Source organism: Pelophylax lessonae (assembly GCF_965119305.1).
Source record: "Pelophylax lessonae genome assembly, chromosome: 9".
Classification (NCBI taxonomy): Eukaryota; Metazoa; Chordata; class Amphibia; order Anura; family Ranidae; genus Pelophylax; species Pelophylax lessonae.
In genome coordinates this window covers 99,734,955-99,755,070 of record NC_138776.1, presented here as the reverse complement: position 1 = coordinate 99,755,070, position 20,116 = coordinate 99,734,955, and the positions used below count along the sequence as shown (strand labels likewise).

General features: G+C 41.3%; 1 protein-coding gene across 1 annotated transcript in view; it reads right to left on the bottom strand.

Annotated features, from left to right (window-relative positions):
* KAZALD1 (Kazal type serine peptidase inhibitor domain 1) overlaps positions 1-13,018 on the bottom strand; it is a 55,097-nt gene extending 42,079 nt beyond the window's left edge. The window contains exon 1 of the mRNA XM_082269130.1: positions 12,878-13,018. The gene's annotated coding sequence lies outside the window, so the exon portion shown is untranslated. The remainder of the gene's footprint in view (positions 1-12,877) is intronic.
* Between the last annotated feature and the right edge of the window lie 7,098 nt (positions 13,019-20,116).

Below are 20,116 nucleotides of genomic sequence, written 5' to 3'. Positions count from 1 at the left end.
ATACTTAGATGTGCCTGCTTTAATTATCAACCATGTGAGTTACTAAATGTTGTAGCTTTATTAAATGTAATCATATTGCTACACTTAGAGGCGCCTTTCTTCTCTTTTATATTCAGGTGTGACATGACGCTACTTGTATATCGAGACATTGCTCGTTTATCAAGTCAAAATTTATAAAAAAAAATTTGCTTGTCTTGCAGAACACTCTCAGACCAAGTTACTCTCAATCCAAGGTTTTACTGTATTTGGTATTGCTGTCAATGTGAAATGCAGGATGGCAGGTTTATATAGGCAGACAGATGGGATTGTTCTACCCGGTTATTCTTCAATATATTTTGTAGCTTTTCTGGTTCAATAGTAAACTTGATTTGTGTCTGGTTTTATGAGCTAAAACCTTTTTCATGTAATCCCTTCTCAATGGCTAACAGTGCCAAACAATTGAGAAGAATAGGAATAAACGACCATGGAAACTCGTGTTGTCATACATATATAAATACAAGTCATAGCAAGAGCCCTTTACGGGGAGTGAATCAGCTTGTATTGAGTACATAATACCCAGCCACAGACAAGACTGAAGTGTCACTCAATGCTCTATAAAGCAGCTAATGCATTGAGTCATTTGGGGAATCCTCTAAATGGAAGGCGGCAGACTTTTACAAAACAGAGAATTATACTTCATCTTAAAAGTCTACCTTTTAGGCTCCAGGAATTTCTTGGAGTTTACCATATTTGCACCTATTACCCATGGTGTATTATACCAGTGTTTCGCAAACTTTTTTTTTTTTTATAAATTCGTTTATTGAAGCAAGAATAAGACATATTACAAGCCAACAGATCAACATAGTAAGCATTAACAGTGCAATGGTAGGAAACATAGCTCCCGGTCTGCATAGACAACATGGAATAACAGGATAACATCATAGTGGAATTTGGGGGGCGTATATCCCCCAATACTTAAACACAAGCATATCGCCCCCCTAGAACCCAGCACATAAGGAAATATGGTACCAAGTGTGTAACCAGGAGCCCAAGGGCCGCCGCGGGGCAAACCCCCGCCACCACCGGCATCCAACACATGGCCGGTATCAGGCGTGCGGGGGTCGCCTCCCAACTGTCTCCAAAGAGCTCCCTAGGGGCAGGGGGGGATCGATATCAGTACATCAGTCCGGGAGCAAGATGTGGATCCGACAAATAACCAAAGAAATATGCCTGCAAGAGTAGACCAGACAGAATAATAAAAAAAAAGAGGTATAGGAGGGACAGCAAAGAGAGGGAGAAGGAGAGGGACAAAGAGGGGAAAGGGAGAGGGGTAAGGGGGGGGGGAGGGGGCGGGGGACCGCGCGGCCTACCCGCACCGTCAATTACAGAGCATTAAAGCAGCAGATCACGATATTCCGCTGAAAATGTAAATTTCTCTCTGGTTCCCTTCTCCGTCGCCATCAGGTCTTCCAGTTCGTTGATGCATTTGACTTTATTAAGCCACATGGCCACGGTCGGGGGCTGTGTCTGCTTCCAAAGGGGGGGGATGCAACTCTTCACAGCTGTGAACAATAACGGCAAGATGGATTTCCGATAAGACGCCCTCGGGAACTCGTGATGGTGGAGCAGGAAAAGCGCAGGGTCCAGTGTTAAAGAGTGGTCCGTGAATTTTTGGGCAATGAGGCGAACCGATGCCCAGAATGGCTGCACCCGTTCGCACGCCCAAAAAATATGAAGGTATGTCCCCCGCTCCTTCCCGCACCTCCAGCAAGTGTCATCACCAGTCGGGAACATCCGACTCAACCGCACTGGGGTATAGTGCCATCTAGTCAGACATTTGTACCCCACTTCCTGGTAGCGAGAGCAAATCGAAGTTTTGTATGCGAAAAACAGTATGCGTTCCACCTGTTGATCGGTGAAGGACAGATCAAGATCCCGCTCCCAACGTGCAACGTAGGGAGGTCGGAATGGCGCCTCAGGGGTGACCAGAGTCCTCTACAGGAGGGAAATAGTGTGACGTAAAGGACATGAAACGGAGCAAAGTTCCTCAAAGTAGGTGAGACGTCTGGCAAACAGGGGCGCCGCCGGCAGAGACTGCAAAAAATGCGAAAGTTGGACCTGCTGCCAGAAGGTCAGCTCAGAGAAGGTGGCGTCCGAGTGAAGGCAAGACCTAGTGATCCAGGACCCGCCCCGCACAAAGTGGCGGGCCTGACCGTGTCCCGCATCCCTCAGGGACCGAAATCCCGGCTGGTCTATCCCCGGTGGAAAGTCAGGGCTATCAACCACCTGGAGCAAGGGGGACGGCAGGGCAGCCAACAGGCCCCCGTGGCACAGTCGCCTCCCCACCCGCAAGGTGGGGCCAATGGTCGGGTGGTCGGACAGTTCCTTCTGAACAGCTGAGGGAGTCCACAGAGAGGCCTCGGGTGGGGTCCCCACCGAGCTCCGCTCCAATCGTACCCACTGCTTCAGGGGGCCATGGCGGTACCAGTCCAGAATACGGGACAAGTGACACGCCTCATAATAGGCTACGGCATCCGGTAGAGCCATGCCGCTGCTCAATTTAGGCATGCGCAGGATGCGTAACGCCAGCCTCGGGGAACCCCGCCGCCACAGAAACTCCCGAAACGATTAACCTTCCGAAGGAAGGAGGCTGGGACGGTCACCGGGACAGCCTGGAACCAATATAATAGGCGGGGCATCACGTTCATTTTAATGATATTGCAACGCCCGAACCACGAAAATCGGCCTCCGTGCCAGTCATCGAGATCTTTCTTGATTCGTGTCAATAAAGGTGGGACGTTGCAGTCAAAAGCTCCATCTGGTGAATGCGGTAGAGAAATCCCCAGGTAGCGAATATGGGACGACCCCCACCGAAAGGGGAAGTCCGCCCGGAGGAGAGCGGAAAGAGCGGGTGAAATTGCCACCGCTAGGGCCTCGGACTTAGTTTGATTAATTTTATAGAACGAAAGGGATTCATAAATGCGGAATTCCCGCAGTAAATTGGGCAAAGATGTCAGAGGTTTCGTAAGAAAGAAAAGGAGGTCATCCGCGTACGCCGCCACCTTAGGGGAAAGCGTCGTGGAGACCGACACCCCCGCAATATCAGCATTAGCCCTCACCGTACGCAGGAAGGGCTCGAGGGTCAAAACGAAGATCAGCGGGGAGAGTGGACAGCCCTGTCGGGTCCCATTGGAGATTACCAGGGGGTCAGATAGGTGACCATTGACCCTCACTCTCGCCGAAGGGGCTGAGTATATAGCCCGAACCCAAGACATGAGCCGCTCCCCTGCTCCAACGTGCTCCATTGTAGCCAAGAGGAATTCCCAGTTCACCCGATCAAATGCCTTCTCCGCGTCCGTGGATAAAAGCAAGGTTGGGATTTGGCGGATATTGGCAAGGTGCACCAGGTCAAGCGCTTTAGTGGTGTTGTCTCGAGCTTCCTGGGAAGCAACAAAGCCCCCCTGGTCGTCGTGGATCAATTGCGGAAGCAGCGGGGCCAATCTGGAGGCTAGGATCTTAGTAAAGAGCTTCAGGTCGACGTTTAAGAGCGAGATAGGCCTGTAGCTGGCGCAGACCAGAGGATCCTTACCTTCCTTCGCGAGAACCGCGATGTGCGCCCTAAGCGAGTCCGTCGGGAACGCCGCACCATCACCCGTAGCGTTATATGCAGCAAGGAAATGGGGAGAAAGGATGTCATTAAAGCACTTGTAGTAACGGATGGAATAGCCATCCGGGCCTGGGGCCTTCCCCGGCTGTGTCGCCTTCAGAGCCATCATCAGCTCACCAGGGCGCAAAGGTTCATCCAACTTCTCCACCTCCTCCGTCGGAAGGGAGGGGAGGCCCGAAGCACAAAGATAAGATCGGATCGCATCAACCCACCCAGCTCTGGAAGGGGACCGCAAACTTTTTTAAGTCAAGGCACCCTTTAAAATTATAGACAATCTCAAGGCACCCTTTAAATGTATGGGCAGTCTCAAGGCACCCCCATTCTAAAATGTAGGACACCCAAGGTTAGAGATTATTTATTCTTTTAAAGCAAATAAACTTTTGCACACTGGTACTGACTAGTAATGCAATGTTTCTCTTCTCCCTCAGTTTCTCTACATCAGTCAGCTAATGTCACCCCAGTGCTGAGGAAGAGGGACACAAGAGGGTCAAATAAGGATGCTGTGGAAGCAACAGCCGCCATCCTTTTTAACCCAGTTAGCAAGCAATTGAGCCGCGAGTTTGAAAATGGCTTGCTAAGCTATTGCTATACTTGCCAGGCTTCACAAGTTTGTTGAACAATTGAAGCAAGTCTGCACTGCATGACTCCAGATCAACTTTCTTTGCAAAAATTCTGCGAGTCTGCTGCAAGTTCTGGTTCAGTTATATTGTCCTATAGTCATCCCACCACAGGGGTCACTGTGGCTGAATTTTTCATGCTGTAGCCTTGCAGAGCTCTTGCTGTAGACTCACCACTGCAACTTTGCTCTTGCCAGAGACTTGCCATGCAAATTTGCTACAAATTGGGAAAGTGTCAACTAGAACTTGTGCTTCACATGCTCTGCACGTGTACAACTTGCCAGTAAAAATGTGCAGCAAGTTACCAGATTTACAATTCAACACTGCCACAAATTTGTAGCAAGTTATCCTTACTATCTAGGAACTGAAGATGTCATTGGTTGTTAGGAAGCTAGTGTCTAGAAAGTCATAATGGTGCATAATAAAAACCAGTGATCCACCTGCTGGCATTTTGCCAAGGCACTCTGGTTGAAAAAGGCTTTACTATACTACGCAATAACAAAATGTGCTGGAACCAATGTGTATATAGAAAAGCTCCTCTACAATCAAGTTAAATTTCTCTTGCTGTGCCCTCCATGCCAGGTGCAGATGATTCATGGCATGGCCCATGCTCCAACACATAAACAGAAGAAAGGAACTCTCGGAACACAGATGGCAAGTCTCTACAAGTAAGCCTTTTTGGGGTGAAGCACGGTAGAGGGGGGGGGGGGGTCCCAAGCCCAGAGACTGTCATAGTGATTGTTGACTTCAAATACAATTCAATACAAATACAAGGAATCTGTGTAATGTCATTGTTGTGCAGAGAGTTCTTTCTTTAACAACATTTGCTAGGTTTATTTGCCCACCTGTACAACAGTATTGCCTTTCTGTAAAAACTTAGCAAACAACTGCTTCAAAAATCAAGTTTTTATTTTTTTTTTAAGTTTATATGCTACCTATCCAAAACTGATTTTCTCTACTGGGTAAATACTTGGAAATCCAACTACTTTCCAGCTTCTTATATCAACAAAGGATATGCTATCAACAAACTCCCGGAGACTCAAACCTCGAAATCTTTCAACTGGAAATAAGGAAGCTCCTACTAGGGTTCTTGGCTCTGCTTCCACCAAAAACTTTATTTATAATAAAACTGCTCAAGACAAAGCTCAAGACCAAGGGCCACAGGTATATTTTGTAGAAACGTACGTCATCCCTTCTGTATAACTGCAGTGTCATTTATTGTGAATGGCTCCCCAATGTGCTGTACGATTAAAGGCCAAAACAAACCACAGCACACATACAGTGCATTTTGGTGCACTGTGTTGCATTGGAAAAAAGCATGTCAGATGCATTAATCGGTTTGTTGAAGAGTGTTGTCAGTCGACTCATAAATGAATGCAATGCGTGTTAACAGACTTTATAGATATAAGTAGGCCCTTGCATCATGCAGAGCTATTACAGACTTTCAGAACAACTAGTTAATGCAGTATGTAGCTTTTTTAAAGTAGTAACCAAACTTTTTTTTGTTTTAGATATAGTAAGAAATGCAGAAAAATCTCGGTGAGATATCCCTTCCTGTCTCATTGACACATCAACACATCAAATGTTAATATTATAATGTTAATGTTAATAATTAAAAATGTATATATTCAAACTAATATATTCCTCGCGCCTAGGAGTGCCTAGTTGGACGGGTAGTTAAGCTAATAAATATAAAATATAATCAGATTGTAAGCAGCTGCTATAAAGTGCAAAGTGAATATGTAAAAAATCCCAGACTAGATGGGATAATATAGCGCTTGCTGGTATGAGCAGGAACAGGTAGAAATAAAATTACAATAAAAAGGCTAGTAGCATAAATATCTAAATACTGTACCCTTAAAAAATATATATATATATATATACAGTGAAGATGAATAAATAACAATATGAATAGTGTGCCAAGTGAAGTCCAAAATAGTTCATAGGTGACTCAGTGATAAATAATCCAAAAGAGTGCCAAAAAAAGTGCAAGTGCTTGGTGCTGGATACTCCAATGGTCCAGGAAATCCAATCATGCAGGTGGCTTCAAAAAGGATAAGATGTAAACTCACCAGATATGGTGGGTCTCACCTGCCTTACGGCAAAGAGACCAATAATGCTTTTATGACCCTCCAGGTCAGAAAGATGGTAACTGCTGGGCTCTGATCCCTCTCGACCGGAATCCCCCATGGTAAGCGAATTGGATCCTCAAGGTCCTCCAAATTGGATTAGGGGAACAAAACAAACAAGCTCCGGATGGTGCAGTACCATTTAGGTTACTTTATTTAAGTTAAAAGGCAAACAAGGATAAAAAAAAAACTGTACAAAGCCTGCCAGTAAAGTGTCTGTAGCGTGGAGAGCGGTTTGCGTTCCAGGCTGACTTCCGGGCTGACGGCGTGCGTTCCACCTGACGCACGTTTCGTCAGAGTGTAGTGACGTCTTCAGAGGCGATGTCTACAGACACTTTACTGGCGGGCTTTGTACAGCGTTTTTTTATCCTTGTTTGCCTTTTAACTTAAATAAAGTAACCTAAATGGTACTGCACCATCCGGAGCTTGTTTGTTTTGTTCCCCTAATCCAATTTGGAGGACCTTGAGGACCCTATTCGCTTACCGTGGGGGATTCCGGCATTATTGGTCTCTTTGCCGTAAGGCAGTTGAGACCCACCATATCTGGTGAGTTTACATCTTATCCTTTTTGAAGCCACCTGCATGATTGGATTTCCTGGACCATTGGAGTATCCAGCACCAAGCACTTGCACTTTTTTTGGCACTCTTTTGGATTATTTATCACTGAGTCACCTATGAACTATTTTGGATTTCACTTGGCACATTATTTATATTGTGATATATTTATGCAATTTTACACTGTGCATTTTTTATGAACTTTTTGGACTTCACTTGGCACACTATTCATATTGTTATTTATTCATCTTCACTGTATATATATATATATTTTTTAAGGGTACAGTATTTAGATATTTATGCTACTAGCCTTTTTATTGTAATTTTATTTCTACCTGTTCCTGCTCATACCAGCAAGCGCTATATTATCCCATCTAGTCTGGGATTTTTTACATATTAATGTTAATATTGTTGCTATTCTTTCCAGAACTAAATAAATAAAATGGGCTACAGACACTTTAAAGTAGACCTTGGGCAAAAAAATTAAATCTCTGCTTTTTTCCTTCACAGCCTTCTCCTTCCCAAAATATAGTAGCAAAATTAACAAAAAAAGGTAATTAATATACTTCCATCAAGATCTCGGGGGATGACAATGAGTACCCCAAATCTCAAGCGAAGACACTATTGTACTATGCTGGAGGTTTTCTCAAGAGATGTTGTGTACTCAGTAATGCCTGGGAACTCATCAGGGGAGTTGTAGGATGCAATACAGAAGCTGGGTACAGTATAACTATTAACCTTTTTTACCACTTTTTTTTCTTTCTTTCCAATAATGATGCCCACCCTGAGCTGACTGCCTTATTTATACCTCCCCACCAGGCCATCAGGTATAACATATCAAGTCACAACCTACCGTGAGCTCATTGCTTCATGTAAACATCTTACCAGCTCATCAGCTAATATAACAGGCTGCAGCCCACCCTGAGCTCATTGCTATATGTATACCTCCCTATATAGACCATCAAACATAATATATCTGACCACAACCCACCCTGAGCTTTTTGCCTCATATAAACCTCCTACCAGATCTTCAGATACTATATCAAGCTACAGCCCACAATGAGCTAAATACGCCTTGTATACGTGTCTCCCCCAGCCCAACAGATTATAGATCAGGCTTCAGGCTCACAGAGATGTGAATCATTGTTATGCTGCAAAACCCTACCATATTTTATGCACAGTGCAATACATAGGAGCAAAAGATGCAGTATTGTCCTACTTGGAAGCACAAAGACGATGTCCCCAAATAACCTCCTACAGTCTGTGTAACTTTAGGCCATGACCTGTGTGACCTTTCACTGCAACCAATCTCCAGCTACATTCTTACTTGTGAGTTCTTTGTATCATGTATACGACCTTTAACAACATTTAACTGCCCTTTGTTGCTGTAACAAAACCCTTAACCTTAAAGGAATGTCTGTAAATTTCATTGTAGCAACATGAGAAGGTAGCTATGTGCCAGAAAAACATATCAAAATAGAGTTTTTTTATTGTGAATTAGTGCATTAAAGTGCCATTTAAAATGAATGCTACAGCACAGTTCCTCCACCCCAAACTCACTCATGCATGTCTTCATGGACCTTGCTTTGTACACTGGCACACAGTCATATTAGAACAGGAAGGGCCAACCCCAAACTTTTCCCATAAAGTTGGGAGCATGAAATTGTCCAAAATGTCTTGGTATGCTGATGCCTTAAGAGTTAATTTCACTGGAACTAAGGGACCAAACCCAACCCCTGAAAAACAACCTTACACCAAAATTCCCCCTCCACCAAATGATTTGGACCAGTGCACAAAGCAAGGTCCATAAAGACACGGATAAGCGAGTTTGGGAAGGAAGAACTTGACTGGCCTGCAGAACACCTTTGGGATGAATTAGAGCAGAGACTGCGAGTCAGGCCTTCTGGTCCACATCAGGGCCTGACCTCAAAAATGCGCTTCTGGAAGAATGGTCAAACATTCCCATAGACACTCTTAAATCTTGTGGGCAGCCTTCCCAGAAGAATTGAAGCTGTTGTAGCTGCAAAGGGAGAGCCAACTCAATATTGAACCCTACGGACTAAGACTGGGAAGCCATTAAAGTTCAGTTTTTCTACTACTGTACAGTGCATTGAGGTGCCACTGACAATGAATGACACTGTAATGCACCACACAAAGAGCTATGTGTTGTGTTAAAACACACATTTCATTGCCTGTTACCTTTGCAAAAATTGGAATTAACCATTACATTTTTTGTTGGGAATCATTATGGGCTTACTTTGTGGAAGTGTGATATAATTAACACTATTATTACCCTTATCAATCACTAATTTTCCAGAATTAATATTAATACTCACGGGTTTGAAAGTATGTCAAGGACGCTACTTAGTTGCTATGAGGAACAAGAAAAATTGGCTTTAGCACCTTTTTTAAACATCAGGTCTATATGTAGGCAGTCCACATAAATTCGATCTGTACATGTGCCAACTTTGACTAATACCATTTAAAGCTCCACAGGTTCCTAGAGTACGACACAGAGAAAGCTGGAACCATATTTCCATGACTAGCTGGCTGGCACCATTACTGTTTGGCATCCTATAGATCCAGTTTCCACTTAGTGCAGCCAGCAGCGTGCTATACTTGGCAGGATGGATCAGGGTCCCGAAGTGCAAGACTGCACAGTGGCCCCTCTTCCCAGTCTTAAACTTCCAGCCTTTACAGTCTGGAACCAGGAAATGCCTACCATAGCACACGTCTTTCGTTGAGTGAAGCAAAAAGCAAAAACACAAAAATGTGCAATGATGGAAATAGTAATAATTAGCCAAAATGTGAGATTTTTTTATGTAGTCTAGCTGGAAAACCACTCAGCTCAAAGAATGAAATGTCCACAGCATTTCTTTAAAATATTACAAGAAGTGACATGATTGGCAGACTGTTCAGGAAACTCTGAAAGTTGCCTGGTTTTAATTGAACGTTTCAGGTATATGAAAATAGAAAAATTTGGTCCATATGCTTTAAAAGGAAACCACATTTCAATTTTTCTAATCTACTGAAAGCAATAACAAGGTATTAAATAACACCCAGATAACCTTTATACATAAAACCAAACATGTAGAGTTGCTATTGCCTCAGCTTTTTAGAGGATTATATGGGATTTTAGCATCGAAAACAGCTGACAGTCTGCTGCGAGGAATTCCGATAAGGCTGCTTTTATTTGTTCTGGTCTTAAGCAAAGTGTTTTTACATTCTTCTGGATTACATCAAGATCACAGAGTAGAGGGAACTTTACTAGCATACTGACTTGCCTCATTCTTTAGCCAAACCTCTCAACCATGGACAGCAAACAGACCACATTCATAGCCTGCTGTTCACCAGCATACAGTCTGGTACTTCACAGCACAGAAAAAGTAAAATATAAAACAGGACTTATTATCACAGAGAATGCCACAAAAATGTTATATAGTATAGAACAATGTTATATAGTATACAACAAAAATGCAGAGCAAAGCTCCAAATCAATCAACAGGATTTCAACTTCCAACATTTTAGAGCAGTTGGAACTCTAAAATATGGTTGCTGATTGGTTGCATTGAACTCATGCACTTTGCTCACAATTTCAATGAACCTAATTATTTACAACCAGATCAACCTTACTTAGGCATTGCCAAGAACAATCATAATAAAAAATGTGTAGGTACTCACTGGAAACCAATGCAAAATCCCCTCTGAAAGCAAACCCATCTAACTGAAAAATCTACATAATAGTTACAGGAATCAAATGTCAGCATTCAGCAATGCCTGCAGGTACATCTCAGCAGCTTTATGGACACTCTAGGAGCATCCAAAATGTAGTAAACTAAGGATTTCTTCTGGCAACTGGGAGCTGTTCTGACCACCCTTGCTTTACTCACTTCCCTATTTGCCCATTCCAGTGATAGGTGGCCTGACCAGCCAGGGGTAAGGTAGCAGCAGGCACCAGAGGGCTGGTCTGGGTTTGACTTCTCCAGGAGATGTCAAAATTAGCATATTCAATCTCTCTGGGTTTCAGGGCTGCTAGGGTGCTTATAAAAGGTTATGTACAGAAACCCCTGTCCCTAGTTTTTGCATTTATTTATAAATGCAGTTTTGTAACTTTACAAGGTATAACAGTTTTATTTTAAGTTATTCAATTACATTATACTGAAATCTGGCTATTATGGTTTTCTCTGCTTCAAACATCATGCTGCTTGTATTGTGTTACCTGAGTAAGCCTGTACATGAATACTTACAACTTAGGAAAATGTTTTAGATGTATTACACACAGCTAAACAACACAGATGTCACAACATGAACCTTTTAGGCATATTTTCCTTTAAAAATCTTTAATATAGTAATATTATACAAAATAGTAATCTAATTACCAGTCTTACGGATCAAAGGCAAATTATCCCTAGGCAACAAGCAAAAATAATCAGCAATGTCAAGAGACATATTGTGGTAACGCTTAACAACCAATCCAAAATTAGGAATGCCAAGAGCCAAAATTGGCATACTTAAAGCACTAAGTACAGAAATCCATAGCAACTAGAAACCAGCAATGCAAAAAAACATAATTTGCAATGACCTATATCAATCAATAAGTTGCCAGCAATGCAAAGACATATTTTGCAATAACCTAAATCGATCAATGAGAATCTAGCAATGCAAAGAGCCATCATTTGCCAAAAGCATAATTTTAAAACCCCTTTATTTATTTATCAAGGAGAAGCCAGCTATACAATGAACCATAATTTGCAATAACCTATATCAATCAATGAGAAGTCAGCAATGCAAAGATACATACTTTGCAATCACATATCGATCAATAAGAAGCCAGCAATGCAAAGAGCCATAATATGCAATAACCTATATTTGTCAATAAGAAGCCAGCAATGCCATGAATTGCAGAAACCTATATCAATCAATGAGAAGTCATTATTGCAAAGAGCCATAATTTAAATTTACATACCAATCAAGGAGAAGACAGCAATGCAAAGAGTCTTAATATACAATACCCTATATTTGTCAATGGGAAGCCAGCAATGCCAGGAGTCAGAAATTGCAATAATCTATAGCAATCAATGAAAAGCTAGCTAAGCAAAGAGCACTAATATGCAATAACCTGCATCAACCCATGAGACGCCAGTAATGCAAAGAGCCATAATATACAATACCCTATATTTGTCAATGGGAAGCCAGCAATGCCAGGAGCCAAAAATTGCAATAACCTGTAGCAATCAATGAAAAGCCAGCAATGCAAAGAGCACTAATTTGCAATAACCTGCATCAACCCATGAGACGCCAGTAATGCAAAGAGCCATAATTTACAATAACCTATATTGATCAGTGAGAACTGAGAAACCAGCTGTGCAAGCAGACATCACTTGCAATAACATATATTGATTAATGAGAAGACAGCCATGCAAACAGCCATCCTTTGCAATAACCTATATTAATCAATAAGAAGCCAGCAGTGCAAAGAGCCACAATTTGCAATAACTTATAGCAACCAGCCAACAGCTTACACAAGTGTGTATTGAAACTCACACAAAGTGAACTCTGGTTGTTGTGGCTTATTATAGCTATTTTGCTTTATGTAATTAAAAACAGAATATATTTTTAAACTAATTGTTGATACCTGCCATTAGAAAAAAAAAAAAAAAATCTTATTTTTAAATAGAATAAATATCACTGGAAATTAGACCATAGCTGCTTAGAAAGACAGATATTTAAAATGTATTCATAATTGAATGTTATTAGTTTTCCCTTCTTTCTATTGGCAGTAAGCAAGTGTTTGCACATAAGAAGAATGGAAACAAATGACAGAAAAGGGAGTTAAAGGGGCATTTGCATTACTGAAAGCTGCAAAGAGGCAGCACAGTGATAAATAGTGAACGTAGTAAAATAAGCAAAGTTCTCTATTCCTTCCTTACCTCTTGCTCGGTCGCTCCTAGAGTTGGCAGCCTCCTGTGTGAGTGATTGGCAGTGGTAGTGAAGTGTCTATATGAAGGTTCAGTAGTCTGATGTGTTTAAGGGTTACAACCTCTGCAGTGTAGACTGCTTTTCCAATAGCCTTTATACTGTCTCCTGTTTGAATGGGAGTTAGTGATGTCAAACTGAAATGTGATTCCTCCTAGACCCTTCCCCCTATCCACAGACTACTGTTAGGATTTCTCTGTACTTGCGTTTCTATCCTCTGCTCTCTGTGCAGGAAAAATCCTGAATCCATATGTCCCCATACTTTCCCAACACATGGCATTGCTGCAGGTCTGTAGACACTACAAAGCTTCAAGTCTCATAACATCATCAGACTGTCAGCTCCGAAGCCTAGTAGTGTTATGTGTCACACACTGATAAACATCCACCAGAGCAGGGGGCTTCTCAGTTCTCATGATTTCTGCCTCTTTTAGTAAAACCACCAAACAGAGAAGTTGAATGTGTTGGAAAATAAATTGTACATAAAACCAATATCCAATTTGTTTAAAAAAGTAAAGCCTAAACCAATCACTAAAATCTCGTACAAGTGTTAACATGTTAAGGCGATTTCAAAAACAGTTTTTAACCTTATTACAGCTTTCATTAAATATAATAATTTAATGATCCTGCCACAAGACTTCTTGTTAAGGCACTTCTTGTTATAGAGTGACAGTTGTGTCCAAATTGTGCACTTGTGTTGTCAACTGCTCCCCTGATGGAGACAACCAGTGGACATGCTAATACACATTGCACAGGTGTGATCTACCAATGTTGTAACAATAGGAAGCCAGTCCTGACCAATGGTGTGCATCAATGCTGGAGTGAGTTCATGTAGACAGAAATTGGCTTAAGGAGGCTGCAGGAGATCGGCAGTACAAAACTGCCTATGAGGATAAAAAAAGGTGAAAAAGCAATATTTTATTTAAGAAAAGGAAAATGATGATGCACAACGCTTTTTCAAAATATACTGTATGTCTCCCAGTTAGGGTTTAGCTTAGTGGATGGTTTGGGAATATTTATACACTGTCAAAAATTGCTAGTTTTAATTCACTTTAAGTTCCATTCATACTTGTCCTCGGACTTTGACGCAACTTAAGGAATGCTTGAGATTACGCGACTTACAGTAGGGGGATCCGTGTAATTACTGACCTTTAAAAAGAGGCGCATCCTTTTTCAGTATAAAAAAAGAGAATATACCAATTTGATGTTCCCTCTGGTGGTGAAACCACACTTAATATATCTTAAAAAAAAAAAAAAGTGGAGAAAAACACCCAAAATCAAAGTGTCTAAATAAGTAAATTAGTAAAGTCCATAAAAACATATAAAGTTCATAAACCCATGCACAAATCCCTAATATCTTCATATATTTGACCAATCAATATTCTTATTCCAATACGTGTGCACTTTTTAATCCTCCACCATGTTGAACAAAGTGTGAAACAGCTCCCTTACATCACCATCACCACACTCACCAGAAGTTATTGACTCTCATTTTAGGCTACGTTCACATGTAGGCGTTTTGGGGGCGTTTTTCTGCTCTAGAATCAACTCTCAAAATGCCCAACAAGACAAATCCTATTCATTTCAATGGCCCCTGTTCACATCTCAGCGTTTTGACACCGTGAGCAAAACGCCCAACGCTCAAAAAAGTACTTGCGCTTCTTTTTTTGGGCAGATTACAGGCGTTTTCCATTGGTCTCCAGTCAATCTAAAAACGCCTGCACAAAAAACGCCTGTAAAAACGCCTGCAAAAACGCCCATAAAAATACCCATAAAAACGCCTGTAATAGCAACGCTAAGATGTGAATGGAGCCTTAATGATTAGCAAAAAGGCATTCAAAAGGTCTCCTTTCATGTAATCTTTTAAGGGCATTCCGTCAGCTCCCCATGAGCTCCATATATTGCGAAGACACAGGAGAAAAAAAGTGTCTTACATAGCGTAATCCTGTATAAAACCAATTTATTTAAAACTAAGCAGAAGAACACTCACAAGGTTAGCTTTGTATATTGCTCATCTAAAAAGTAGTAAGACAATAGATACACCTAAATTAGTGCAGCCAGCAAACTGTTCTCCTCACCAAATTCGCCCGTCAAACCACGTGTGCATGGCATCTGGCGCCACTTCCGCCACATTCTTTTATACATTTTCTAAAAGCTCACATATCACATGATGTACAAAGCCATTTTGTGTGCCGCCATAGTCACCTAAAACTGTTATTTTTCTGGTGGATATTAGTCATTTTATTTATTTTAGGGACAAAAAAGGTACTCTCTGTGGAGTCTCTACCCTTGTACTTAATTCTTCATAAACAAACTGAAAGGAACAGTGATATCTCTTCATAATGAGCAAGGTAATGATCCATCCTGTAAATGTAGACCCAGAAGTCTCCTTGTGAAATGAAAGAAACCGGGGGGGGGGTGATTCAACCTTTGGTCAGCTGTTCAAAAGTTTTGGGAGGACTGACCTTTTAACATAGTAATAGCAGGAGGGTGTTGTTTAAAGTAAAAATGAAAAAAAAATGTTGGGTTGATGGTTCGAGTTCTGCTGTTTCTTGGATTCATTTTTCGGATGTTGTTCCAAGGAATATGAAAAACTGGAACACAATGTTTTCAGAATATTAACGTTTACCATTATTGATTATTCACATTAGGAAGATCTCTTTCTTATGTACAATATGCTTACCTCTTTAGGACCAAGCCTTTTTCTGACACTTGTTGCTCACAAAATACAATAAGATTTTTGCTAGAAAATTACTTAGAACCCCCCAACATTATATATATCTATATATATAGATATATATATATATATATATATATATATATATATATATATATGTTTTCTTTTTTTTTTTTTTTTGCAGAGACTCTAGAGAATAAAATAGAGATCATTGCAACATTTTATGTCGCACGTGTTTGCACAGCATCCTACAAATCTTGCAGTCTTACAAACACATTGTAAAAAAAAAAAAAAAAAATCACTTTTTTTAATTAAAAATAAAGAAAACAGTAAAGTTAGCCCAATTTTTTTCTATATTGTGAAAGATGATGTTACGGTTATGTAAATAGATACCTAACATGTCATGCTTTAAAATTGCGCATGCTCGTGGAATGGCAACAAACTACAGTACTTAAAAATATCCATAGGCCACGCTTTAAATTTTTTTACAGGTTACCTGTTTAGAGTTACAGAGGAGATCTTGCACTACAATTATTTCTCTCATTCTAACAAGCGCGGCGATACCTCACATGTGTGGTTTGAACACCGTTTACCTATGTGGGTGTGACTTAGACATAGAAACATAGAAACATAGAATGTGTCGGCAGATAAGAACCATTTGGCCCATCTAGTCTGCCCAATATATCTGAATCCTATGAATAGTCCCTGGCCCTATCTTATATAAAGGATAGCCTTATGCCTATCCCATGCATGCTTAAAGCGGAGTTCCGGGCACAAAAACAATATTTTTTTTTGTGCCCCTCCGCTAGTTCGACAGGACCTGAAAAGGAATTGGATAGTTATTTTTTTTTTTTGTTTACTCACCTTGTAATTGAAGATCGTAAATACTCACCTCAGAGTACTTCCTCCCTCAGCGCCGCGGCTCACCCCGTCACTTCCTGTCTCGCGATGATTCCTGGGAGCTGAACGTCATCGCTCCCAGGAATCAATGCAACGGCACCGGCCCCGCTCGTCACTTCCGGGCGACGCCGCATTCCCCTGCTAAACAGCTTCTGGGCATGCCCAGAAGCTGTGGAGAAATGCGGCGCCACACCGGAAGTGACGAGAGGGGCCGGTGCAGGCGCATTCTGGGACAGGAAGACGCGGAAGAAGACACAGAAGAGGACCGCGCCAGCTTCACCTGCCCACAAGAGAGATGGAAACGCTGTGGAAGAAATTTTATAAGTAAGTATTTTTTTTCTAAAAGGTAAGTGTGAACCGGGACAGATCAGAGGCTAGCCATTGTGGAATGTGCTAGCCCTGACTGTCCCGGGGGTATGTCTATTAAAAAATGACTTCTGTGCCCGGAACTCCGCTTTAAACTCCTTCACTGTATTTGCAGCTACCACTTCTGCAGGAAGGTTATTCCATGCACCCACTACTCTCTCAGTAAAGTAATACTTATACACTTATGTATGCATTCAATCCTGCGCACGAGCTCAGAGGAACGGTGAGCTTTAAATGATTTTTCTCTTATTTATTTTACTTTTTATTTTTACACTGTCCCTTTTAAAAAAAAAAAAAATTATCACTTTTCTTCCTATTGCAAGGATTGTAAACTTCCGTTCTAATAGAAAGAAGCCTCTTTATTGCGAGATCTGGGGCCAAAAAGACCTCAGATCTCACATTTACACTTAAAAGCAAAAAAAAAAAAAAAAATGTAATTTACCTTTACCAAAAATAAATAAATTGTCCCTTTAAGGCCGTTAGGCGGAAGTGATGTCAGACGTCACTCCAATCCTCCAAGGACATAGAGTCGAGCGGGGGCCATCTTGCCCTCACTCGACTTCATGCCCATCCCTCCTGGGGATTGGATCATTTCTGCCTTTACCGATCTCTCCGGTAAGCGAGGGAAGCGACCAAGAAGCGCCCGGTGGGGGGGTTGGCACCTCTCCCACTGCCTATAAAAGTAAATCTGCCACCGGGACCACTTTTATCAGACGCAGAATCACCCAGTGTTTAAAAAAATATTTAACGTCAAAGTCATGACGTATATAAGCGGAGCTATTGTCTTTTTAGGGGGAACCAGAAATTATAGACATATGGAAAATAGTTGCTTTGCTCTAAAGAGGTACTCTTAAGGACCGAACACACAGACCTTTATTGGACAGCATAGGCCGGCTCAATAAAAACTGGCCGACACTTGGCCCGTGTGTATGGCAGCTGGTCCGACAGAAGCAGTTTGACTTCTGTCAAAAGGACATGATCGAAAAAGGTCTGCCGATCAGCATCTGATCAGCACTCTCAGGCGATGCCTCAGAACACAATAGCTCAGCGGTTAGATCGCTAGTTAGCTAGTTAGATAGTTAGTACAGCGGCTCCTCCTGAGCTATTTAGTTCTAGTGTGTACCAAGCTTATGGCACTCCTTATCGCTAATTTATTCTTCCTTGGTCCCACCAGACCACGATAACCCCTAACTTTTATTGCAGCCTGAAAATGTGATCTAAATCTTACCTTCTCCTCAGATCAATGTACCTTTTTATGCTAAAATCATTGATCTGTGAAAAGATCCAGGAAGGTGACTAGCTTTATTACTAGGTGGTATAATCTCTCCATCACAACTTCATAAATACATGCCCTACATTTCAGAAAAATGTTGGAGATCTTTTTTTAAATCTTCTTGGACTGCCCTAAGTACTCAGATTTTTAGAAGAATATGCAAAGAATCTCCCAAGAATTTACTGATTTCAATATACCTAAAGACCCAGCTTTATTTCTCCATCATAATTTAATCCCTACAAAGACTTTCTGGAAGTCAGTTTTAGGAAACCTGCTTAACTCTGCTAAAGCCTGAATTCCTGCTTGCTGGAGGGCAGAATCCCTTACCCTAATCCAGATGTGGCTACAGAGGGTAGAGGTTTTTATGAGAATAGAAGACCTGACCCATTCCCAAAAGAATACACAAAAAGTCTTCCAAAAAATGTGGCAGCACTTACATATGTTTATGTAATCAGATGAGGGTAAAATGTTAATTGATGGATTGGAGTAAGAGGAGCTGTTTGGGGTGTTCCCTCTTGACCCCATGTGACACCTGATGGCTTCCCACTTTTTCTTTGCTCTTTCCTTCTCCCTTTGGTAAAAATTTCTCATTTCTTAGGGCTCTTTCATTTTCCTTTCCTTTCCTATTTGTTTTCCCCCACTTTCATATTCAATGGAATCACAACCTCCAACTCTGAGGCTTTAGTTTGTTATTGGTTAATTTGATTCTTTAAAATTCAACAAAAACTTTGGTGGTCAACAAGATTGTCGCAGCCGGTGTATTATAGCTCTCAAATGTTTCTGATCCCGCACCAAAGACTGCTAATGCACATTGCACTTTTATTATGTCAGTATGTAGGTTGAGATATATGCTAACTTGCAGGCACTCCATGTATGATTACTGTTTGTTATCTATTTGGACATCTATAATGTGACTTGATGATGCGTATTGAGAACTGTGTTGTACTTTAATGTAATCTCACTGACGTTCATAAATAAAGAAATAAAATATGAAAGACGACAGTGCTATCTCTACATTACTTCAGAGTTTTCTGACTTCAGTGGCTGCATGCTTGGTACAACTCAGTAAGTAACTCAAGTAATGAAATAAATATCAGCTCAGAGCCTGAAGCTTTAAAAGCAAGTTAGTACTGAGAGCTTCCATGGATCTATCCTTATATATTAATTTTAAAGTGGACCAATTAACAAAAAGTGAATATTTCTTGTCTTTTATGGAATATATAGAAGTGTTAATTGGGGCAAAGTACCTTGGCAAATTACATTTGTGCCTTGAAATCCACATGAGAAGTTGCTGCGCAATTCCTTACGTGTTTCTGTGCTTGTGTCCACAGTGTGAGATCATCTAAAGGCAAATCATACTAATTCATAGTAACATACATAGTAACATAGTTAGTGAGGTTGAAAAAAGACATCAGTCCATCCAGTTCAACCTATGATGTGTGTGTGTGTGTGTTTGCTGTTAACCGTACATTGTATACCCCTGTATGTTGTGGTCTTTAAGGTGCCCATCTAATAGTTTTTTTAAACTATCAATGCTCCCTGCTGATACGACTGTTTGCGGAAGAGAATTCCACATCCTTACTGCTCTGACAGTAAAGAACCCCCTACGTACTTTAAGGTTAAACCGCCTTTCCTCTAGTTTTAGTGAGTGGCCACGTGTCTTATTGTATTCCCTTTCTCTGAATAGTTTGTTCCTTATGCTAGGGTCACCAGTACAGTATTTGTACATTGCCTCTGATGATGACTATTGTAATGAAATACGAAGTGTCTTACTGGTCACTTTAGCAAAAATTGGTGATATTACTACTGGAATGTTCATTGTTCTTAGAACATGCTGGAGTAGACACTGCACCTTATGATCTGCAATGCCAGGATCTCCATGATTCGTCTCTCCTGCTTCCTTCACTCGATGGTTCTGTGCTTAACTCTCCTGCTGCTTACTGATTGGTCCTCCATTCTGTGCTTTTGCTGTTTGTGGAG